General features: G+C 36.8%; 1 protein-coding gene and 1 long non-coding RNA gene across 13 annotated transcripts in view; one reads left to right on the top strand and one right to left on the bottom strand.

The window, feature by feature from the left end:
• Positions 1 to 18,477, bottom strand: part of LOC125176114 (uncharacterized) — a 48,741-nt gene extending 30,264 nt beyond the window's left edge. For 4 of the 11 annotated variants that reach the window (XR_007156133.1, XR_007156139.1, XR_007156136.1 and 1 more), the window contains exons 1-3: positions 18,345 to 18,477; positions 15,974 to 16,121; positions 9,810 to 9,919 (exon numbers count right to left, since the gene is read on the bottom strand). This is a non-coding gene — a long non-coding RNA (uncharacterized LOC125176114). Of the gene's footprint in view, positions 1 to 1,345; positions 1,473 to 2,684; positions 2,855 to 4,343; positions 4,512 to 6,166; positions 6,277 to 9,809; positions 9,920 to 15,973; positions 16,122 to 18,344 lie in introns of those variants that run through there. The other 7 variants (XR_007156128.1, XR_007156127.1, XR_007156129.1 and 4 more) reach the window with 6 other exon arrangements.
• The window catches only part of TENM2 (teneurin transmembrane protein 2), a 944,724-nt gene that overhangs the window by 27,862 nt on the left and 890,851 nt on the right, over positions 1 to 26,011 (top strand). The window lies entirely within an intron of this gene.

Raw genomic sequence — 26,011 nt, 5'->3', positions numbered from 1 at the left:
GTATTAGGTTGAAAATATCACTAAGTTGAAAATACATTTAATGTACTTAATACACTGACCATCGTTGCCTAACCTAATCTACCTTAAACATGCTCAGAATACTTACATTAGCCCACAGTTTGGGGCACTATCGTCTAGCACAAAGCCCATTGTATAATAAAATGTTGACTTTCTCATTCAGTTTTTCAAATGCTGTACTGAAAGTGAAAACCAGGGTGGTTGTGTGGGTACAGAATGGTTATAAGTGTGTTGGCAGTTTACCCCTCGTGGTCACTGTCTCTGGAGAAGATACAAATTCAAAATTTCAAGTATGGTTTCTACTGAATGCTTTCTCACCATCAGAAAGTGGAAAAATTATTAAGTCAAGCCCTTGTAAGTCAGGGACCATCTGTACTTTACATTGGCCTGTTGTTAGTGTCAAATGAAATAAAACCACATGCAGAGGCACTTGTTGCCTGGCATTTAGGAGTCCTCAGGCCATGTTAGCAATGATCATTATTGATCATTACATAAATGTAATTAGGTTATTTACATTTACCCATACAGCCTAGGAAAGCCATGGAGGGAAAACCGAAAGCAGACTCAACTTACCCATCTGCATGTTTTAAAGGCCTTACAGAATCTTACTATGAAAATAATTTAGAATTATAGGCAGGCTCTCCGCTAGCAAAAATGATAGTTAAAATGTGTTGTACACTACTATATTTCAGGCCATAAGCTTGTATTATCTAATTTGATTCGAACAGCAGCTCTAGGAAATAGAAGTTATTTTCTTTTTATCATGTGAAGATAAATCATATGAAGAAAAATCAAAATCAAGTAAGATACAAGTCTTCAGTTTATCTTAATAATGTTTGTCTTCTGGCACATAGGTGATACTCAGTAAAATATTTGTTGAATGGATAGGCTTATAGTCAAATGGAACTAAAATATGTATGAAAAAATTGATGCATTAAAACTGCTCTAGGCAGTACAAAAACCAAAACATCAAAATATAGTTAGGACTCAAAAAAGGAAATGGACTTCATTCAGGAAAAAAACCTGGATCAACAGATTCTTAAATATGAAGATGAATCCTGTCTTAAAACACATCCCAGGGGCGCCTAGGTGGCGCAGTCGGTTGAGCGTCCGACTTCAGCCAGGTCATGATCTCGCGGTCTGTGAGTTCGAGCCCTGCGTCAGGCTCTGGGCTGATGGCTCAGAGCCTGGAGCCTGTTTCCAATTCTGTGTCTCCCTCTCTCTCTGCCCCTCCCCCGTTCATGCTCTGTCTCTCTCTGTCCCAAAAATAAATAAACGTTGAAAAAAAAAATTAAAAAAAAAAAACAAAAAAAACACCACATCCCAGTTCTTGCCTTGTCTTTGGGTGGACTCAGGCAGATCACTCAGGGTGTAGTGCTATAGAAGAACTTCTTTTGGGGTTTGTTCAGACCTTCATTTTCAAGTATCCCTTTTATATTCAGAGGGACCTCTTCCTATAATGACAAAAACACATCTGAAACCCATCTGCAATGCTGATTCCCTGTTTTGTTCTTTAAACTCTCCTCCTTAGGATAAACAGTTCCTACTTCCTGATTATTTAGGTCCCCTGAAATAAATTCTCCATTTTCAAAGGAACTTTGTTGCAAGTGAGAAGAGACTAGAAAATTGCTATGTAAGTCAAAAAGACTTGTATTTTAAAAAATTGATGCTCTTCACCAGAAATTATATTACAGTTCTAGCTGTGATCCATATTCACAAAATGAAAAATATTTAATCCAACAATAAAATGGAAACTCATTTATTTGGTCAATGTATCAAAACAGGAAAAGAAAAAAAAATAATAGGGCATTTTAGGGACATTCACACCAGGATGGGAAAAGAAATGGGAGTTATTCTTCAAGCTTCTCTGTCTCTCTGTCTCTGTCTCTCTCTGTCTCTCTCTCTTGCCTTTTTCCTGTTTTCTATGTGGAGGCTGATAGGCAGGGATCACCCAGAAGTTATATTGAAGTTAATGTTATGTAGAGTGGGGACATTTTTTTCCCCTCCTGCAGACATGAGCCTTGTAGGACTTATCACAACTCCCAGGGTGACCAAATTATTTGGCAGGAATTTGTATGCTCTAACTTTCCTTGACTTTGGTTCCTCAGACAACTGCTTGTTCCTTGTTTCCAGGCCCATGATTAGGTTGTTTGCTAAGGTAGAGGAAATAAAGGCAGCTAAGGCTAGTTTGGGCAATTTATTCTGTTATCTGTGCCTTCTTTGTGTTATGGTTTTCTTGTATTTCAGCTCAAGGTGGCATTTCCTGTTTAACCCTTTATTTGTTTATTTCCCCTTAAAGTCTGCCTGGATATTGAATCTCTTGCCTTGGCTTTTATAACTTCTCGATTCTCTTTGATTTACTTGTTCATGAGCTCATTTATTTAAATGCTGAAAAACATTTGTAAAAAACAAATAAACTAACACAGACATGAAACCCGAAGAGCATGTCTAAAGGGCTCACCACGTGTTACATCCCAGCTTTAGCAGATTCCGGGTCCCATCTTGTCCCTTTTACCCACCTACATCAAGGAGGCATAATGTCAGCATTTTTCTCTTTCTGGGAAGCATCATGAAAACACTTGGACTCTAGATTCAGATAGATGCCATTCAAATTTCACAACAGTACTCTCTGGCTATGTGACCTCAGTTATGCAAATTCTCTTTACCTTTTCCTCATTTGCAAAATGAAGATAAAATTTTCTTCTTTTGTGGTTTTGTGAAGATCAGATACCATGGTTCATATCACATGTTTAGATCAGTGCTCAAGAAATTTTAATTCCCTTTTTACTCCCTTTGTTACTCTCCCCATTCCTCCTTGAAGGTGGAAAATAAAATGCTGTTGTCCAAAAGAAAAACAGGAGGGAATGAAAGATTTGATGTTTCAAGCTGGAATTTTCCTTTTATGTACTTAACTAGTGGGTCATTCAAGGTACTTCACAATTTGTTGAGAGAACCATTAAATACCATTAGTAGGTCATCTGCCACTGACTTCAAAACTATAGTCTTTAAAATTCAGCCAAATAGGGAAATCATTTTAATAGCTCCGATCACTTTGATTTGGGCCATAAGGTCATGGTGACAGATGCACTAAGCATCTCATAAATACCAGGGTATTTCCTTTAGCTGGCATAATTTGCAGAATAGAAATGGCCATGTGCTATCATTATGTAATATGATATCATTTAAAAATGTAAAACTGTAGCAGAGGCATTTTGACCAAGTGGCCCCGCAACTTTAAGCACCTTGTCCAACACCCTTCAGTTTGTTCTGGTGTCATCGAAATGACCCTCACATAGAAAAGTGACTTATATTTGGCCTTTTTCTCCTTCACATTCTGAAAGGAGGATTTACATTAGTATAGCATATAGAGCTGGACTAAACTTTTGAGACTATCCAGTCTTTTAAAAGTCCTTTAACTATGATTCTAGCCCAATCTTCTGAACCTACAGATAAGGAAAGTAAGATTTGAAACAGTGAATTTATTGGGGACAACTAAGCAGGTTGGGCTGAAAACTGAAGGTTTTATCTTTTTTTTTTTTTATAGATTAGGGTGTGTGTGTGTGTGTGTGTGTGTGTGTGTGTGTGCGCGCGCACGCATGTGCACGCTCCTACTTGTGTATGTATTGTGTGTATGTATTTATTATGTGTGTCTGTGTGTATGTATATTCTCCCTAGGAAAGGTGCTGAGATCCTGCCACCTCTGTAAATGTCACACTTTTGAGGGTTTTGTTTGTTTGTTTTATTTTTTTTTCCAAAATGCAATCAGATTTCTATTTGCCAATAATAAAAATTATATGTGCTCAATTTTTAAAAGTCAAATAATTTACAAGAGTATAACAAAAGCTAAAACTCACTGAAATTCCAGAAATAACATCTATAAATATTTTGATAAATGTTATGTTGATATATTTTAAATTTCATGTTAACTATATACAAAACTCTGGAATAAGACCAGTATTCAGTTAATCTTACTACCAGGACTTGACATTCTAACCAAGAGCATGATGTAGGACAATAATTCCCCAAATATGGTCTGGGATCAGCAACATCATTACCTTTGAACTTGAAAGAAGTACACATCATCAGGCCCCACCCAAGGCCAACTGATCAGAAACTATGGAGATAATATCCAGTGTTTTGGGTCTTAACAGGCCCACTTGACTATTCTGATGCAAGATCAAGTTAGAGAACATTTTGTATAATGGTCTGAGAGATCTAAGTTTGAATTCTTTTTAGCTATGATACTATTAGATTGTGACCTTGAGTAACTTGGTCACCCAACTGTTAAGTCCAGGTTTTCATGGTGAAGTGAAGATAATATTTACCTTGAAGTGTTGCTGTGGAGATTAGACATAGATTATGGAAAGTACTGAAAACAGTGATTGGTCCATGGTAGGAACTCAGTCAATGTTAGCCATTATATGAGTCCTTTGTAGCTTTCATTCACCTTTCAATTGTACAACTTAGTTTTGAGTGATAGAGCTGTATGCATTCTAGGAGAGAAGCACACTGTTGTTAAGGTTTAAAATTTACAGATAGCAGTACAGACACACATAAGTGATTACTTTCTATCTCACAATCTGTACTCAGAAGCAGTGATTCTTCTTTGCCAATTAAGTCTCTACTTAAAGAAGGATAGGTATTTTCTCTCAATACTCTAACCTATACATTTTGAGCTCATAATCACGGACGTGAGATTCTCCCAGGAGAACTCTAATTTAATCATAAAAGTGTGAACTGCAGATATGGGAGTGTATAGGATTCTTCTTTATCTGCTCATTTAGAAAGACCTAAATAGGAGAATTAACAGTTATTTGGCTCACACTGTGTTTGGATAGAACCAAAGAAAATTATATAAATAAACATAGGAGAGAAAGATAATAAATATGACTGTGTTTTTAGTTTTATATGTAATGCCTTGAGATATTAATCATATTGGAATGACAAGGTAAATATATCTTAAAGATGATTGAAATAAGTTACTGAGTAAAGGAAACAAGATGAATTTAGTGAGGTGCCAAATAACTTCTCTCTAACTCTCCAGAAGGGTTGAGATGGACTGAATTTACCTAATTTGGCATAAGATATCAAATTTCAAAAATTGTGCCTTTCACTCTTATGAATTCAAGTACATGCCTGGCTTTAGCAGCCCCTACTGGCAATTAGGTATAATGATGTTTAGTATCCCTGTAGAGGGTTTCCCTTCCATTTCTGCTCTATGTATTTTAATCACCTTAAATTGAAAATGAATTGCTATTAGAAACTTTCAATGATTTCAGAAAGATTTTTAAAAATAAACCGATAAAATGAAGTAACGCAATGACAATGTTTAAGTAGGAATATTATGGCAGATAAATTCTTGGAGGTTTACTGCTAATGGCCACTTGACATTTTGAAATAGAGCATTTCAGTAAATCACTGGAAATTAGCTGACAAGAATTTATATTCATCTATTTAAATGATACTTATAAATAAGTAAACATGGTTTAAATATAGTTTGAGTGATGCCGGAGTTTATAGCAGCAAATGTCCTAGTGCAGGTTTTTGTTCTAATTTCAGATCAATTCAACAAGCATCTATTGTAGATTTTCTTTGAGCCAGGAAGTGTGCTAGTTCCTAGAGACTTAGAGAGGAGAAAAGCCCAATTCTTCAAATCTAGTAACTAATTGCCCAGATTAGAGTCCATCATCCTTCACTTCAGGAAATCTCCACTCTTCCTTAAGTAACATCTCATCCAGGGCCACTTATATGACTTCCAGATTAGAGTTGAGAATTGTTCTACCCCTGTTCTTAATTATGTCTTGTGGATTGTGGCTTACACACAGTCCAACAGCTATACATTGGCCAACTATTTATAATAAATGCTGATGGAGTATGCTCATTATGCATGCACGAATTCATTCATTCCACAAATACTTGTTGTGTACATTCATGTGCCAGTCATTGTTCTAGACAGAGAGGATGGTAAGTAACAGTGAACAAACCAAGATTTGTGCTGCATTGAACATTATATTCTATGGTGGAGACATCAACCATGAATTTATAAATAAATAAGATAATCTCAGTGGTATTAAGGAAAAAAAATAATAGAGAACTTAAACAGCGCTATGGTGAGGAGTAAGTAAAGGACTGAGCTTTCTGCAAATACCTGTCTGAAAAGGTAACATTTGAACTGAAACTTGGAGGAGAAGCAGAAGCCTGTGCAGTGGAGATCGGCGTGAAGAGCATTCTGGGTAGAGGAATGGTCAGTGGACCAGCCTGAGGAGAGAAGGTGTTCAGCGTAGTTCATGATTAGAGAAAGACCAATGTGGCTGGACCTTTGTGAATGAAGGAGGAAAATTATCCCACGAGATGAATTTGGTGAAGAAAGCAGGATATATTTTATAGGCTTTTGGAGGCCATAGTTCGGTACTTTTTGAAATTATAATGGGAAGCCCTTAGACTTGAAGCATGGAAAGTGCATCTGCTTTGTTGTTATACTTCTGGAACTGACCAATAATCTTAGTAATTTTATACATACCCTTTTAAAACAGAATAAAGTCAAGTCTCCCAAGACACATTCAGTTGAGATACTGGGGAAAACCTCAAAGCTCTACTCAGTCATCATTTCAATTCAAGAAGTGTTTATACTTATGAAACTACTAAGCTAGGCTTTTTGAAAGAAACAGTAATGATAAAGAAATCGTTTATATCTCAGATTAGCTACATCCTACTGAAGAAAGAGCTATTGATAATTACTTGAGATATGAAATTTTAATGAATTAATTTCTACTGTAGAAGCCTAAAGGAGAAACCAACAATTCTGAATAACATTATTCATGTATTCTACAAATATTTTTGATTACTTGTCACATATCATAAAAAAAATGCCATGGTGAACAAAACACACATGGCTCCTACATTTATGGAGTTTTCGGTCCAGTTGGGAAGGCTGGAATTGAATATGAAATATAGTCACAGATTAGAATAAAGCAATGAAGAGAAAAGAATGGTACATAAGATAGTATTTGGTACATAGGCACTTAATAAATATCAATTGAATGAATGAATGAATGAATGAATGAATGAATGAATGGTTTATAACAGAACCGTAGGGAGTGGCATACTTTAATTTTTTTTTAAGTTTATTTGAGAAAGGAGAGACGAAGAGAGGGGGAGAGAAAGAATCCCAAGCAAGCTCCATGCTGTCAGCACACAGCTCACCATGGGGTTCGATCCCAAGAACACTGAGATCATGACCTGAGCTGAAATCAAGAGTCAGACGTTTAACTGACTAAGCCACCTAGGCGTCCTCAGAGTGACATACTTGAGATAGCATGTTCAGAAAAAGCCTCCCTGACACACTATCATTTCAACTTCATTAGGACAAAGTGAAGGCATTATCATTTCAAAAGACTGGGGGGAAGGGGAGTCTCTAGGTTGAGGGACAACTGTGTGAAGGTCTAGAGATGGGAAAGAATCCTAGAATACCTCAGAATGCCACAGAGATGATATTAGAGAGGGAGAACATGGTGAAATAGAGCAATTCAATATGCCATTTCAGGCCATGAGGAATTAAGTTATATTCTAAATCAATAGGTAAGCCATTGCAGGGTCTCATATATTAAACTGATCATCTTAATTTCTGCAAAATGAATTGATTAAGTGGGGACAAGAGCTAATGATGGAAAACCATTTATGATGATACTGTTTTAAATTAGATAAAAAATGATGGTGGCTTAGGCTAAGCTAGTGAGGGTGTAGATAGATAAAAATGGATGCATCCGAAGGTTTTCCAGATACAGTTTCTAGATGTAGTGGGATGACATATTTTCTTTCTGCCAAGGTTCAAAGTAAAAACGGAGTTGTTCTTGTCTCAGCATCAAGTGTAACCCTGTTTTTTTTTAATAAATCAGACATATTCTTCTGCTCAAAACCTCCCAATAGTCCTCCACATCATTCAATGAAAAGCGTAAAATCCTCAATATGATCTACAAACCCCTAAATGCTCTTCTACAGAGATGTGAATCTGGGACTCATTTTCTTACTAGTGTCTTCCCCTCTTAATCTGAACTAGTTATACTGGCTTTCCACAATACAAAACACAGCAATGCGTTTGCCTTTGCTATCCCTTCCTATCCCTGGAATTCCCTCGAAAAACAATTGAAGCAGTTGTTCACCTTCTTTGGCTTTTGGCTCAAATATCACCTTCACACTGAGATCTTCCCTGGTTGATTATCCGGTAAGTTGTCAACCTAAATATTCAAACCCTCCTTTTCATTATACTGTATCTTCTCTTTCTGCTTTATTTTTCTTCTTAGTATCTCTCAGTAACTAACAAAGTATATATTTTATTTATTTATTTATTTATTTATTTATTTATTTATTTATTTATTATTTGTTTCCCCATTGAAAGAGAAATTCATTGAGAACTAGGTCTGTTTTTATTTTTATTTTTTGTTAGCATATCCCTAGTGTCTATAATAATGATCAATGCACATTGGTTGACTAAATAAGTAAATGACAATTGTTGTGGAAGAACTTTTGCCTTCCAGGATAAATGTTATGATAGCTAAACTTTATTGACCGTTTGGAATATAAGGAGTAAGTGTTCATTGACTGGTGCAACAATAGCCCCTCTCAGTGTGAGGTGAGGCAGGATTTGGGTAAGTAGATTTGGGCCTACTCGAAAAAATCTTGAGTAGCTTGCCAACAGGTTTAGACATGATCCTATAGATAATTGGGGTTCATGAGAAGGGAGGTATCATACTCTATTCTGTGTTTTATGTTAGCGGTTTGATGAATGGTGTGAAGGAGGAAGTAGAAGTGAGTAGACTTTGGAATTAGGAAGAATCTATCAGGAAATTACTGAATTAAACCATCTAGAAGGTGTATATCCAATGGCCAAACTTCAGTTTTGAACATGGAAATGGAAAGAAGAAAAAGAAATATGGAGAATGGAAATCATGGGTTCTTACTTGGAGTAGTGATCACTGTTGGTTTGAATGAGCTGCTTTCTCATTAAGACAGTTTGTTTAGTTTTTCATATCCCTAGTTTCTCACCAAGAATTTGAGTCAGTTAATCATTAGGAATATTAAAATCTGCCTTAAATCCTGTGGTACTACTTGTTATGGCGGAGGGGGAACAACACATGTTATTTTCCTGGCTAAAAGCTTGGAATTTTCCTGAATTGTTTCATAATGACAAAGTCACTGGATTTTTCAGATATCTCAGTTCTTACTGTATTTCTGTCATTAATGAGATATGAGATCTTGAGCATGTCACTTCTCTAAACATTATTATTACCTTATGGTATACAAGAACATCATGGAAAGAGGACACCAGAGAGTTGTCTTCAAGGTCTGCATTTGAACCCATTATCTCTTACTGCAGATCTCATGCTCTTGGCCACATAGGTATAAACTGTGTAACCTCTGGGGTAGAAGTAGAATATTCACATAGTTCCAATTCCGCATAGGAAATAGCTTTCAAAATGCAGAGAAGTAGAGTTTGTGACAGAGTGATCTCCCTGTCACAAGAGAGATTCAAGCAGAAGCTGGGCATCTATGGACATCTATTGCTTCCACTCACCAAGCATTGGCCAACAAGATCTAAGACCTAAAATAGTACCTGGCTTAGGTGGTTTAATTCCTTCATGGTCCTGTCTAAATCTGAGAACAAAGGGTCAGCTGTGCTGTGTGTTTCCCCTACCCACCATCATTTCTGCTTTCTCACCGTTCCTATAACATTTAGGCTCCACAGCATCTTTCTGGCACTTTTAACATTCATATGTTTTTATCTATGTCTTCACCTTAATTTTGATGGCAGGGTTTCAACTGCATTCTTCTTCAGGTCTCCTCCAGTGTGTAGACCCAAACTTTGCTCACAGTGGGTATTTACATCATACTTTCCATTTATTATCTGTTGAAGGATATTATGAAAAGAAAATAACTCATTTGATTCTACCAAATGCTAGTTGAAATAAGAAATTATTTCAAAAATATCTATCTAAAAGCTGCAAAATCCTGTCAACTAGGGACTTTTTCAGGATTGAAAGACAGATGGTGCCTAAGGATATAAGACCAAGCCCTTTTAACCTTCCTGGATGCATGTGTGTGCCTGCAGAAGTGATGATGCAGGACATCTACACCTCTTTAGCCACATCTGAGAAAAACTCAGTACAGAAAGTTCTATCATTATTCGATAACCAAAAACTATCTTTTCTTTGTTGGGAGCAAAAGGGAGTATAATTTGTTTTGGGGTAAAAGAGAAGGGGAACCTCTTCCATTTGGGAGATATATTTTTAAAGAGTCTGTGAAAGCAGCGAATATAAACATAAGTAACAAGTGAACCACAGTTGAAATAAAAGTGGTAAAAGTGAGACCCATTATATGTGAGTACCACTGAGTCAAGCTGCATATAATTATCATGGAAGACAATACCCAAGCAGAGAATGTTCTTAATGACTTCTCAGAGCCCAAGTGGTGTGGAAAACAACTTGGAGTGCATTTACTCCTCCTTTTATGTAGCCTATCACAATGTAAAATTGAGGGGGCACCTGGCATTAAATACTGTATTTACAGAAATGCAGTTAAAAAAAATCAAGATAGCATTTAGTGTATTGTTCTTATACAAAAGAGAAAGAAGGAAAAAAATTGCCTTTATCGACCAACATATTCCAATTATGATGTTTTATTTAAATAATCACAAATGGGCAATTTGTTCAAACTTATTTCTATATTCCCAGCATGACATAATTCCCTATCCACTCAAGTTTTTCTATGAATCTAAGATGGGATAAGTAGAACCATAATTACAGGAAAAAATTTGGGCGTTGCAATTGCAGTCCAGAGTGTTGGGGCACTTTCTTTCATGGCTTCAGCAGTTCTGTTTGTCTTTGTTGAGGCTCTATTTTTCCCCTCACTCTAGCTATGGTTTCCTTATGGTATTTTAAATTAATTATCAATACCTTTTATGCTTTTTTATGTTGTTCTACATTTGTATAGATAGCTCCTGCTATTCTTTGTGAAAATTGCTTCCTTTGCCTCTAGCACGTCTAAACTGCACTTGAATCATGGTGAGGGCTCCGTTGCTGGTAGCTGCACCCACCTCAACAGAAACAGGCTTTGTTCCCTGGAGAACAGCTTTGTGACAACTGAACCAGAGGCTTCAGTATTGCAGGGGAGATGGTCGGGAGAGGAGAATTCATTTTATCTGGCACGGGACGTTTGGCTTTGCCCCAGTTCCATCCCCATGAGTAGCTTGCATTCATTCCATAGGATTCTTAATGTGACCTATCACTTCAGAAATATCCTGTGCAGTATTTTATTTGCTTGTACTGGGTTGAGTTCATAAACACTAATCACAAAAAAAAAAAAAACAAAAAACTAATTAGCTCAACAGTGAAAATGGAAGCACTGAACATCTGAGTAGTTATGAATAGTCTTTCAGCGTTGTTGATTCAGTTAGTTATCTTGTATATTTCATGTCCTACACATTGCAGTAAAATAATAATATTCTATAGAGACACACTTATCAAGGAAGCCAGGAATAGAAGGTACTGCATACAGGCATGGCTGAGTCCCAAATTGAAGAGACAAACTCATCTTCTGAATTATGTGCAAATACAAGTGTAAAACCAGGTGAGGATTTTTTTAAGGTAGTGTGACACTCTGGAAGAAATGGATGTGAATTTAAACTCCAAAAATAATTGTGCATGCAATAGAAACTCCAAAATGAAGCAATAGGTCATTAACAAAGATAAAAGAAATCTTGTATCAGTGATAGAGGCAGTTCTTGTATCAGTGATAGAGGCAGTAAGTAAAATGGACAAGGAGATGAAAAGTAATTGGATAAAGGCTTTACTGAGGAACAAGAAAACTAGGCTGAATTCCTAATGGATTATTAGGGCAAATAAAAGAAAATGGGACAGGGAACATCCTAGTGGCTTCAGGGCTATGGTATCATCAATTTCTAGCTGTGGGACCCCTACAAGCACTGTAAGGTTGTTTAATGATGTAACCTTTAGATAAATTTGTTAAAGAAACACCTAGTTTTTTTTTTAACTTGAAAAATTTTTTTAATGTTTATTTTTGAGAGAGAGACAGAGACAGAGCTCCAGAGGCAGAGGGGCAGAGAGAGGAGACATAGAATCAAAGCAGGCTCCAGGTTCTGAGCTGTCAGCACAGAGCCTGACGTGGGGCTCGAACTCACGAACCATGAGATCGTGACCTGAGCCTAAGTCAGTCGCTTAACCAACTGAGCCACCCAGGCGCCTCCCCAAAATTTTTTTAATGTTGATTTATTTTTGAGAGACAGAGAGACAGCAAGCTGGGGGCAGAGACAGAGGAAGACACAGAATCTGAAGCAGGTTCTAGGCTCTAAGCTATCAGCACAGAGCCCAACGTGAGGCTCAAAGTCACAAGTGGTGGGATCATGACCTGAGCCAAGTCAGAAGCTTAATGGACTGAGCCACCCAAGCACCCCATACCTAGTATATATATTAAGTGGTAGCTGTTGTTGTTATTGTTAATATAAAGATCATTATTTTTATTAGAAAAATAAATATTTTAGACATTTTTACCAGAGATCCTTTCTCCCAACCTCTTTGATTCTTTTAACTAAAAAATAACTGCAAAGAGTTTGGGAGTTATCACTATTTTCTGTGTCCTTGGACCAGGTAATATAAGGCACATTCTTTCAGGGCTGCTTCGTGGTGCTAGCACTGGATAGACTACTTCCAGTGGGGTTGGAGAGAGATGGGAGACTGTTAGTTTCTAGTTTGTGGTTGTGTGGATATATTTGATATTATTGCCCCTTTGCTCCAAAGTGGGGGATGGAGATACCCTTGCATGGTGGGGAAGATAATGTCTTTAAAAGTTAGACTCTAGGGGCACCTGGGGATGTCACTTGGTTAAGTGTCTGACTCTTGATTTTGGCTCAGGTCATGATCTCAAGGTTTGTGAGTTGGAGCCCCATATCAGGCTCTGTGCTGATAGTGCTGAGCCTGCTTGGGATTCTCTTTTTCCCTCTTCTGCCCCTACCAGCTCACACATGGGCATGCTCACTGTATCACTCAAATAAATAAACTTTTTTAAAAAGGTAAGACTCAGAAGAGCAAGGCTGGAATAAGCTTGGTCCCTTCAAAAATCAAGGAGCTTTAGAAAATCTGTGTAACAGTTCACCTTCTAGACTTAGTAATCCAATGGTTACCTTGCCTTCACTCTATATGATGGCTGTGTTGGAGTAAATAGTTTCAATGGAGTTATAATAAAGTTATTAAGTCAGCGATATACTTTATCTTTTCTGCATCTGATTATGAGTTGATGTGCATACATATTTTATCACAAAATATATAGCATTTTAAAGTGTTTTGAGCTCTACTAATAATTACAGCTTATATTTATTGACTACGTACTATGTCCCTACTATGTCCAGTGCTTTTATGAATTATTTTATTTATTACTTCACCAAAACCTGTGAATGGAATACTTTGATTATCTCCATTTGACAATGAGAAAGCTAAGATGAAGCTTGTTGAAGTTCACACAGTCAGAAAAGAGCAGAGTTGGCTATGGAAAACAGTATAGATCTTTCTCAAAAATTAAAAATAGAATTACCATATGGTCCGGTAATTCCACTACTGGGTATTTACCCAAAAAATATGAAAACACTAACTTGAAAAGATACATGGACCCCTACGTATATTGCAGCTTTATTTACAATAGCCAAAATATGGAAGTAACCCAAGTGTCCATCGACAGATGAGTGGATAAAAACATGTAGTGTGTGTGTGTGTGTGTGTGTGTCTGTGTGTGTGTACACACACACAGACACATACACACCTTGGAATATTACTCAATAATAAAAAAGAATTAAATCTTGCCATTTGTAACAGCATGGTTGAATCTAGAGGGTAAAATGCTAAATGAAATAAGTCAGAGAAAGACAAATACCATATGATTCTACTCATGTGTCAAATTTAACAAACAAAACAAATGAAAAAATAAAAGAGACCAATAAAACAGACTATTAATTATAGAGAGCAAACTGGTGGTTATCAGAGAAGAGGCAAGTAGGGAAATAGGAGAGATGGGTGAAGGGGTTTAAGAATACATTTTAAGTGATGAGCACTGCGTGTTGTATGGAATTGTTGACTCACTTTATTGTACACCTGAAACTAATATAGCACTATATTTTAACTTTACTGGAATTAAACAAACAAAATAATGGAGTTGCATTATAGCCCAAGAAGTTAAATTCTGGCCCCATGATCTTAACCAAACTTAAAAACATCAACTAACCTTAAACATACCAATAGCCACCATTTGAATTATTTAAGAACAGTGAAACTTTCTTAAAATTCCTTAAAGGTACTTGAGGAACTTTAAAATATGCCTTCAATGTGAATATTAAAAGTTTGTCTTTTGAAAATAAAATCAATTTATTTTCACATACATTTCATGGTATAAAATTAATAAGTAGCATATGCGTGAGCCCCATCTCTCTCTGAAAGTTGGAGTTAAGTGACACTTTTTAGACTTGGCCAAACAGACAATTCATTTACTGTTCTAGGAATTCCCATTCAGTAATGGCTTGTCCTCTCCTTTCTTTTCCTTCTCTCTTTTTTCTTTCCTTTTCCTCTTCCCTTCCCTTTTTTTTTTTTTTTTTGATTCCTTTCTTCCGTTGTGCTTATAATCTCTTTTAGCCCTGTAACTCTGTGTTAACATGCTGTCGGTACATTTCATTTTCATAGTAATGGCTCCTCTTATGATACATGGGCGTGTTATTTGTAGTGGCAATCTCTGCTGATATCTTAAAAAAGGCACTGAATTGAGGCTCTGATTTGCAAGCGTTTTGCAGTTGTCACCAAAGCCCTCTTTGTCTTTTGAAATCAGAATTTGTGGAGGGCTTAGAGGTTAAAAATGTAACAGAAGAGAAAGGTGACAAAATCCATTGTTGAATAGAAATTCACTTGTGTGTTGCCAAATTAGAGCCTCTCAAATTATTGTGAACACTGCTTGCCTATTTTAACTTGATTGACCAGCACCCTTCTGCTGTGTGACACCTTTTTGTGAACATGCCCTCTCCCTTCCACCTCCATTATTCTCACTATTTCATTTTGCATGCAACGTAAGAGAATCTGGCTTATCCAAGAGAGTCAAACATTAGTGCTATACATGAGACCAATTGCTTTAACCCCTTTGGTGTAAAGATGAGGAAATTGAAACTAGAAGACAGACTTGTGAATCATAATACAGCTACTTAGAGGTTAAGCCATGCCTCAAATTCTCCTCTTCCAAATTCTATCCCAGCTATTTTCCTATATTATCCCTACAAATCAAACCAATAAAACTATTATTAGTTGCTAGTTTAATGCCAATGGTTATTAATAACAAAGGCTCTGATCCTGTATATTCATCTAAGGGGCCAAATAACACATATACGCCTCAATGGGAGTGAGGTGTGATCTGTGTGCCACATGCTGTGTTCAACACCTCTCTGAGTCAACTCAAGCATAACTGGGGAGCTATCACAATCCCTTCACCTTCAGAAATGAGAAATGAAGGCTTATCAGGTGAAGTAACTTCTTGACATTCACAAGTGATGGAGTTTAATTTTAACCCCCATCTTACCAATGCCAACACCTGTGCAGTGCTGCCCCCTAAAGAGTTTTCAATACATTTCTCCCCACTCCCAAACTGTAACAGATGTAAACTTGTACTTGCACCCACAATAATCTCTCCACCCTGTCATCTGATGTCAGTCTTTTTGATTTCTGTGTGTGTTTTTGGTTGTTGTTGTTGTTGTTGTTGTTGTTGTTGTTGTTTTGTCAGAGTGGAGAACTAGGATATAGAGTGGGTGCAGTAATTTGTAGTTCCTCTGTTTTTGCTGGCCACTGTAGCCAGCTGATCTGGACTGTCCCTACTTGGGAGAGCTGCTTGGAGTGTAGGCCAAGTTCAGGAAGCTACAGACCTTTGATTAAGAGCATGAAAAGGCATCTCTGTTCCCTAGCTTTTTTTTTTTTCTTCTTTTGTTCTTGCCCACAGGAGTGGTAGAGATGGAGAATGAAGAGGTTCAGTAGGCTGGCTGTGAAGAAAGTTGAGGAAAGCTCCTTTATTACCTGAGGAATATAAATCATATCAGAAGTTTGCAAAGGGGAATTTGGACAGAACCGTAGAGACTTCTAAGGCTCCTTGTATTCTTTCTAATCAGTGATTACAAAGCATAGTCCAGCAAATTAAAATGCTAGTATACCTAAACTTCCTGTGTTATAAAAGCATGTATAACAGAACAGAAACAAGAAAAATAAAAGCAGGTGAGCTTGCAACCTGTTTCCCTTTGACGATTAAGGAAAAAAAAACTAAACTAAACATTATGAACATGAGTATACTTTATTCAGTATCCAACATTTTCAGGCAGAAACAATTTCTAATTTTACACTTTCACCCAATCATTCCACAAGTATATTGTAGCTACATTAATTCAGTAAGTGAGAGATGTTTTCAGCTCACTTAGAATTTAAAAATAAAATGAACAGACACATTAACAGGTAAATTATAATTAAGGGGAATACGTGCTATAATAAAGGTAGCCACAAAGTGATTTGGGAATCTAAAGAAGGAGCTAATTTTTGCTGGAGATTTTGATCAAGATTTTTCAGAGCAGTTGACATGCAGGGTGAATCTTATAGAATGAATAGTCATCATCCAGTTGTGAATGGGGGGATACAAAAACTTCAAGGCAGAGGAAGCTCATTGTGTAAAGAATTGATGTCACAAAATAATGTGGCCACTGAGGGCGACGTAGGTTGTTCACAATGGTGAGGTGATGTCAGAAAGTGGCAATGAGGAAGGAGACTAAGTTAGCCTTGGGAATATAAAAGGTTCACACCAAAATATGACCAATTTATTTTTCTTTTAAGTTTATTTATTTATTTTGAGAGAGAGAGAGAGAGAGTGCAAGCAGGAGAGGGGCATAAAGAGAGAGAGAGATAGAATCCCAAGCAGGTTCCCCACTGTCAGTGCAAAGTTTGATGAAGGGCTCAGACCCACAAACCGTGAGATCATGACTTGAGCCCAAACCAAGAGTTGGATGCTTAACCCAACTGAACCACCCAGGCGCCCCCAAATATGACCAATTTGAATGTCAATCTCAATACGTGTCAGGATGTTTTATCATAAATCAAGTAAGATTAATCTTCTGTTTACCTTTATAAATAATAAAGACTTTGCAAATAATGTTCAACAAGATGAGATGAAATTGAAATGCTATTCCAAAATTATCTTGGATCTGGATAGATATTTTTAATAAAATGTTAATGCAAAAATAACATTTTGTGCTTTCCCAGTAGGTTATCATATCAGTTGATAGTTAGAAACACTTTAGGTTGTTACAAAGGTTAATCATTTGTATTTAGTATTGTATCTGTAATATATATGCTTGCAGTGGTTATTCCGCGAGCTACAAGAGAGCATTACAAAGTTCCTTCTTGTTTGCTTTTCTTTTTTCCCTCCTATAGGGCTAAGTTTTTTTGTTTGTTTGCTTGCTTGTTTGCTTTACTTTTTTTTCCCCTGCAGAACTAAGTTTGCTCTCAGTTAGTAATGGAACGTGTCAGTGACTTAAAACAACACATGTTTAAGGGCGTCTGGGTGGCTCAGTCAGTTAAGCATCTGACTCTTGATTTTATCTCAGGTCATGAGCTCATGGTTCGTGAGTTCAAGCCCCACATCAGGCTCTGCACTGACAGTGCAGAGCCCCTTGGGATTTCCTCTCCCTCTCCCTCGCCCTCTCCCTCGCCCTCTCCCTGTCTCTCTCCCTCTTCATGCCTCTCTCCCACTTGTACACTCTCTGTCACTCTCTCAAAATAAATAAACATAAAAACAAACCCACAAGTTTATTTCTAAATCACACTGTGTCCATTGTGGGTTGACTAGGGACTTTGCTTCTCATGGTCCTCACTCAGACATATAGCTGATAAAGACTTGAACATCTGGAACACTGCATTTGCAGAGGCAAAAAAAAAAAAAAACCAAAAAAAAAAAAAACCATGGAGAATCATGCTTGATTTCTTACTAAAGATGCTCACTGAAATTAACAAATGTCACTCATGATGACATTTCACTGGTTGAAATATATCAGGTGTTTTTTCCTATTTGTAAGAGAGGTTTAGGAAGTATAATTTTACCATATACCTTGAAGGAAGAGAACCCACCTCCCCCCAGAAAAGAAGGAAGAAAACCCCAATGACATAGAGACCACTCTAAGTTGCCTATATAATATTAGTTACCTTAAATGGTCATAACAAAATGCCATAGATTGGTTAGCTTAAACAGCAGAAACTTACTTATTTTCTTGGACTTTGGAGGCCAGAAGCTAAGATAAGGGTTCCAGAAGAGTTGGGTTCTGGTCCAGAGCTTTTTTTTTCCCAGCTTTCTGATAGCTACCTTCTCACTGTGTACTTACATAGCAGAGAGAGACCACTGGTGTCTCATCTTATTCTAAGGGTACCAGTTCTATTGCATCAGGACCATACCTTTATGACCTCATGTTAACCATCCCTTTCAATGCCCTGTGTCTAATTTAAGCCCATGGAAGATCCAGGTTTAAACATATGAATTTGAGAGGGAGGACACAATTCAGTCCATAGCACATAGTATATTTTTGATAAGGTTTGACTGAATATAGACTTTGAGAATGACACTGTCGAAATAATGTAGTGCATGTTGGTGGATTGGTGCTACAATGGCATAAGCCATATTAATTATATTGGCAAATTATTAAACTTATGTGCTCTAAAAATTGTTAGTAAATACTGTCAAGATTTATAACCTAAAATATTCCTGAATAGGCTTTTTTAAGAAAAAAAGATTATTTCAACAAGGTTCTAAAAAAGGCAAGTAAGAAAGATGTAGAAATGGGAACCTGCTCATCTGTCACTCCTCATCTTTCCTCTGTTCCCTCTCCGTTTGCAAAATGGAGGCAGTTCTGCTGACACACTACAGATTCTTATTCAGTATGAGGCCATCCCTGAAGATATTGTCAGTGAGCTTCCCGGGTCTCTGCTATTCTTGTTTGGGTCTAACTTTAGATAAGTGATAGGTGTGTGCCATTTCTTCTTGAACAGGTCATGGCAAGCTCCTCCTTGAGTTGTTCTAATTTAATTGCATGTTTTTTTTTTTCCTTCCATTTTTATGTTTTAAAATTAGAAATAGGATTTTATTTCATTTTAGCTCAGTATCTATTAGTCAAACAATTAGTCTGTTGGTTTGTCCTAAGAGTAAATTATCTTTCCTTTCTTGCTCCTGCTGAAGTATTTTTTTTTTCTTTTTTCCCCCCAAAATGTCAGGATATCACTAGATTTATTTATTTGATATTTTTAAACTGAACCATGTACCTCTTTCAGCAAAGAATAAATTTAACTGCTTTTTTTTGTTGTTTCTTGAATTTTCTGTGAACATTTCAGTCATCTGGTTACTACTACCTTGTTAAATGATTCATATGAAGGTAGTACATGAACTTTTATGAAGTATTTCACATTTCAGATGATTGAAGGAACCTTCTGTCCTAAATTTCATGAAGGAGTAATCATGTAATTAAGATAACCTATAGATCTCTTATTCTTTTTTTTTTTTTCAATGTTTATTTATTTTTGGGACAGAGAGAGACAGAGCATGAACGGGGGTGGGGCAGAGAGAGAGGGAGACACAGAATCGGAAACAGGCTCCAGGCTCTGAGCCATCAGCCCAGAGCCCGACGCGGGGCTCGAACTCACGGACCGTGAGATCGTGACCTGAGCTGAAGCCGGACGCTTAACCGACTGCGCCACCCAGGTGCCCCTAGATCTCTTATTCTTAACCAAAGAGTGGCACCTGTGATTGGAGGCTAAGTTACAGTTGAGACATTATTTGGCTAATTTACCTGTGGTTTAAAAAAAGAAAGAAAGAATGAAAGAAACAAAGTAAAATTTATGTTTAACCAAATAGTATCTCCACTTCATCTCCCTAAATACCGATAAATTTCCACTTTTCTATCACTTTTATTTGTCTCTCTCTCTCTTTTTTTTTTTTTTTTTTTTTTCTGGATAGGATGACATAGTAGAACACATTTGGACCAAAATGTTTAAATAAACTTTTCTATTTTAAAAGGATTTAAACTTTTAAAATGTTTTATTTTATAGAATTATTGCAAAGATAGTACAGAGAGTTCCTGTATACCCCACAGTTAATTTTTCCTATTATTAAAATCTTGCAGTAGTATGGCACATTGTTACAATTAACGGACCAATACTGATACATTATTTTCAACTAAAGTTCATACTTAATTCAGATTTTCTCCATTCTCCCCTAATGTCCTTTTTCTGGTCCAGGATCCTATGCAAAATACCACCTTATATTTAGTAGTCCTATCTTCTTTAGCTTCTTTTGGTTGTGACAGTTTCCAGACTTTCCTTATGTTTGATGACCTTGGCAGTTCTAAGGAGTTTTGGTCAGGTATTTTATAGAACAGCCCTCGTTGAGATTTGTCCGATATTTTTCTCCTCATTAGAGTGTGGTAATGTATTTTAGTAGGAGGGATATAGAGGTAAAAGTGCCTTTCTCATCATCTCATTTCAAAAGCACATTCTTTCTTTTTTTTCATGTTTATTTATTTTTGAGAGAGAGAAAGAGAGAGCATGAGCAGGGGAGGAGCAGAGAGAGAGGGAGGCACAGAATCTAAAACAGGCTCTGAGCTGTCAGCACTGAAGCGGGCCTTGAACCCATGGACCGTGAGATCATGGGCTGAGCCAAAGTCAGACACTCAACAGACTGAGCCACCAAGGTGCCCCAAGAGCATATTCTTTCAACATGACTGATCGCTGTTAATATTAACCCTGATCATTATTTGACTGAGTTAGTGTTTTTAAAAGTACTTCACTATAAAATTATTGTTTTTGTCTTCCTTTCTATAATGTACATTTTAAAAGAAGGGTACTGCACACGAATTTCTTTTGAAGTGTTTCAAAGAAAGTACATTACACTTAGGGAGTGAGAAGTTCTATTCCACTTCATTGAGTGCAGAGTGTCCACATAAATGACTTGGAATCCTTCTGTTTTGAGAGAGTTGTTTCTCTCTATATTTATTTATTTATTAATTTTTCATTTATGTCAATACAGACTCCTGGGTACTTACTTTATACTTTAGGTTATAAGTCAGTACTACTTGATTTACTTTGTCGACCATAGTGTTCCCGTTTGGCCCCTGAGAGTTCTTAGTTGGCTCTTGAGTCCCTGGGACATACACCCACCATTGTGGGTTTTTATTTTGTTTTCAGCATTTTCTCACTTTCTGATATTACAGGATACTCCAGGCTTTTGTATATTTTCTGCTTGGAAATATACAGCCTTGGAATCAGCCATTTCTGCAAAGGGAATTGTTAGTTTTGTTTGTTTGAGAACAGTATTAGAAAGCAAAATCTAGATATGATTTGATGTCCTCCATTCTGTGTTTTAATTTAGCTACAGTATTGGTTGGCCATTGAGAACTTGATGTTTCTTCCACACAATATGGAAATGCCATACTTTGTTTCATTCTCATTTATTAACTATATGAATTTTATATGTTGCTTCCAGATGTTTGGCTTTACCTACTAGAACCTCTAGAATTGGAGTTATTTAACTATGACAAATCTGCACTTCTGTTGTAGTTCAGGAGAAGGTATCTTTCTTTTTCAGTTTACTCGGGTGTAAGGAAAATAGAAATCAAACTAGAATTTATAACTAAATACATTTGTTGAATTAGAAAATGAATTAATAAAGGAATTTGTTCCTTAATAAGATCATTATTAATTAAATTGTCTGAGATAATTGTATTTTGGTTTCATTTTTCTTAAACTTTGTGTCACAGTGGTCTGCCTTTTGGCAGATCTTTGTAAGAAATGTCATATTGCAGAGTGCATGGGATGGCAGTATCACTGAGGCAAATATTTATTGTAATAATTACATTCATCATAAAATATATTAATTTTAGGCCTGAAAGGAATCTTAAAAACTATTATTTAAGTTCATCATCTTAATATTGAGTAAAGTGACTTATCTGACCTTATTTATTTATGTAGCTGCAAAACTAGAACCAGAATTCAACTACTTCAAGAATATATGCACCATACATGTATGTATATATACAACTGCAGAGAGAAGAAACTTTGATTTAGTAAAGCATTTTGGTGGCTGAGGGCATGGCCATCCAAATTACATTTGCTATTTAAAAAAAATAATGTTTTATTATTTATTTTTGAGACAGAGAGACAGAGAGACAGAGCATAAGCAGGGAATGGGCAGAGAGAGAGAGAGACACAGAATCTGAAGGAGGTTCCAGGCTCTGAGCTGTCAGCACAGAGCCCGACAAGGGGCTCGAACTCATGGACCGTGAGATCGTGACCTGACCCCAAGTCGGTCGCTCAACTGACTGAGCCAACCAGGCACCCCACATTTGCTATTTTTAATCTAAGACTCACTGGGTAGAATCAAGAAATTTTGAAAAGAAATTCTTCTCTGCTTGGAACTCAAGTGTACAAAGGGAAATTATTTATTATTGATTGATTATTCCTTTATTTAGAGGAAAATAAAATCCACAGCTTTGGATGAATCACCAAGAATATATCCATTCAAGTGATACTAAAAATGAAAATATAGGTTTCCCAAAGAAAGTCATTAATATGATTGTGTTGCCTTAACCTTCCTGGCAATTGCTCAGGAACTTTGGCTCTCATAACTCAGTGTCTCATTCCTTCCTCTTCCCTCTTGCTGATTTTTGGGATTGGTGACAAGGAAAAACATCCTGGAAGGTAGGGCACAGCAGAAACTTGGAGGGGATTAAGATGTCATGTCTGCTTTCTAATTTCTTGGAGTAATAATCCTCAATCCTGAGCTAGAAGAAAAAAAAGGAACATTGCAGCCTTTATATCAGGGTGCGAGGTAGGTAAACAATGCCCATTTTGAACTAAAATCAGCCTGTCACACGTCTCCTTTGTCCTCCTGGTGTCCCAGGCCATGAGACAGAAGGGCTAGAAATGCTGCCTCCTTTGATGGTAAAAAGAGAATTTCAGCTATCTTAAGCATTTTCTTGCTACATTACTGATGAGTATTTCACAGAGGACACAGAGACTTGATTCCTAAGAGATGTTTCTCTTAGCTTTAGAGTCAGTTGTTCAAAAGCAGGCATCACTAAGGGTTCCATGAGTTGAGCAAAGAGTCCGCTTGCAGGGTAGCAAGTGTTGATATCACTACTAGGTGAGAAACCAATGTTCACAGACCCTCCCTCCCTTCCAGCTTTGGTGGTTGCACATATCAGTTAGCCCATGACCAAGTGCTGGGAGCACATAGCTTTCATTGTTAGGGGACAAAAGTGTAGTCACAATGTCAAAAAGCTCACCTTCAATCATTAATCATTTATGTATTCATTATGTTGAGTTTGGAGACCAGGAACAATTGCAGATAACAGAAAATTGGAATTAAAATGAGAAAATTTATTTACATTTTGTCTCAATTGAAGTTTTTTTAATCATTATTTGCTGAAGATTTGAAACTGCTTCTTTAGTAGGAGAATGAATACTTGAAGAGAGATATTAATACAGACATTGCCTTTGGTAGAAATAAGGTTTTTCAGTGGCCTCTCAATTTTTTTTAATAATACTTTAAAAAATTGATATAAGCTACAGTACTGGAAAGGAACTAATATTCTTGATTTCTTTAGAAACTATATTTGGACACACCAAAAGAAGATGAATCATAGAATGTCATCATAGGAGAGAATGTTATTTGACAATCCACTGACTCTGTTGAGTTTTGTTTTGTTTGTTTTTGTTTTTGTTTTTTGTTTTTGGAAAACGAATTTTTTCTTCTGAGTATAGTCTAATTAGCTCTGATCATTTAATTCAGCTGAACAAAACCCAGTAAATAAAACACAACAAACAATCAGAAAAAGGATAGCATAACATAAGTTTTATCAAATATCTGGTTCTTAGGTAAATTCTTCCAAAATAATACAATAGTAAATGTGGCCCAAGGGAATGTTTTATGAAATTTTGCTAGACGTGGTACAGAAACATCTGTCCTAGTTATCAAGGGACTTCTATTCAAGTCTGCCCTTCCTCCCCTCCTCCACTCCTCCCTTCCTTCCGCTTAGATTTATGTGTAGAAAATCTGTCTATATAGCCAGCACTGTTGTAGGTACTGAGAACACCAAAGTCATTTAGACAAAATACTCCCTTCATGGAGCTTAAATTCTAGTTATCAGCTCCCATGCATACAATACTGTAGGATTGTAGTGGGTTGAAACACTGAACACTCCCTGAAAGAATCCACCCCAATACTCACCATGCATTTCCTAATGTCCTCCACTCCTTTTGAGAAGAGAAGAAAGATTATCTCATCCCATACTCCGGTAGCAGACAAAGAAATCCTCCCATCCACCTTTTAAACTTTTTAACAGACCAGGAGTTTATTATTCAGGAATAACTCCATTATGCTTGTCCTGCTTAGAGTTTGGGGAAAATTGTTCAAATCATATGGGAGGTGGTTCTTTGGAAGCCCCAGCTAACATGAAAAGAAAAAATAGAAGATTTATAATCCGAAGCCAGACCTAATAATACATAACAAATTGCAGCTCTTTTGGGGAATCTCCCTAGGTACCATTCCTAGGGATTCCAAGTGTTTAATTGAAATTTCTTTGGGGACAGTAGTAATCATTCACTTAAGCATTATATTTATATTTGTGCATGAAGGAGGGGAGTCAAAGGGCTAATAGAACGAATGAGCAGAATGGCTGCTTTTCAGCTGCAGGCCATGAGGAGCTGGCAATTCTCAGAGGAGCGCTTATCCTGGAGACAGCTTGCTTACGTTGTCCTCCAGGGACTAGAGGAGGAGGACAGAGATGTGACTGACAGCTGTTTCTTCCTGGACTGAGACAGAATGCATGATCCCAGTGCAGCCTGTTTTAATCAAACTATTTTCAGTCTAGAGGATTAAAACACCTCAAGATGGAAAAGTATTCTGGTATAGATTTATTCTTAGGAAGGCTATTCTTTTTCCCCTCACGGTTAGCATGGTGTTTGACTCTCAGGAGACCTGTGCCTTCATGATTTTCAAAGCAAAGTTAATGAGTAAACTATTATTCTAGGAATATTTTAGCCACTAAAATTTGTGATGGAATCAAAATAGAAGTCGCCCTGTTACAATAATTTTGCTTTCTTTGCATAGCCAGAGATCCTACCTCCTTTCAATTCACATGAGAGTAGTAGATTAGCTTCAAATAGTTCTTTCCACATTCTGTAAATCTCAAGTGTTGACTCTATTGTTATTTTCTGGGTCTGACAGGTGCAACCTTCAGCTACACACATAGAAATACTTGCATGCAACTTGTTTAATTTTTAACAGCTTTATTGAGGTATAATTTACAAATCACAAATGCTCCCATTTCAAGTGTACAGTTGCATGAATTTCAGTAAATTATCAGAGTTGTACTCCCATCACCACAATACAACTTTAGAATATTTCTGTCAACTCCAAAGGATTTTTGTTCTCCACTCCAGTCCCAGGAAGCAATGCTTTAGTTTTCATCTAACTTTATAATGGTTTATGTTCATCATCTGAAGGTCTAGGTTTAGTTTCCTTAGATGTGGGCATTAGTCTGTATTTTTGAAGACAGATAGATATTATCATCCTCATTTTATGAATGAGGAAATATAGATTTAGGGAAGCCAGGAAATTGACCCAGGGTCCCAGAGCTACAAAGCTGGAGGATTTGAACTTCATTTAGTCGGACTCCAAAGCCCCTTTGCACTGTGTTGCATGACCACTCTTAGTTTGAGAATGAGCTGGTTGTGGGTCCTAATAGAAGTTGGAGATGAATCAAAGAGGATTCTTGTTATTCTTGTGGATGTGTATATTAACGTTTCCAATTTCTCAACTGCCTTATTATTTATATGACTATATATGCTGTATATGTACATGTACACATATAGGTATAGCGTAT

Source organism: Prionailurus viverrinus, chromosome A1 (genome assembly GCF_022837055.1).
Source record: "Prionailurus viverrinus isolate Anna chromosome A1, UM_Priviv_1.0, whole genome shotgun sequence".
Classification (NCBI taxonomy): domain Eukaryota; kingdom Metazoa; phylum Chordata; class Mammalia; order Carnivora; family Felidae; genus Prionailurus; species Prionailurus viverrinus.
This window is presented reverse-complemented; position numbering and strand designations above follow the sequence as displayed.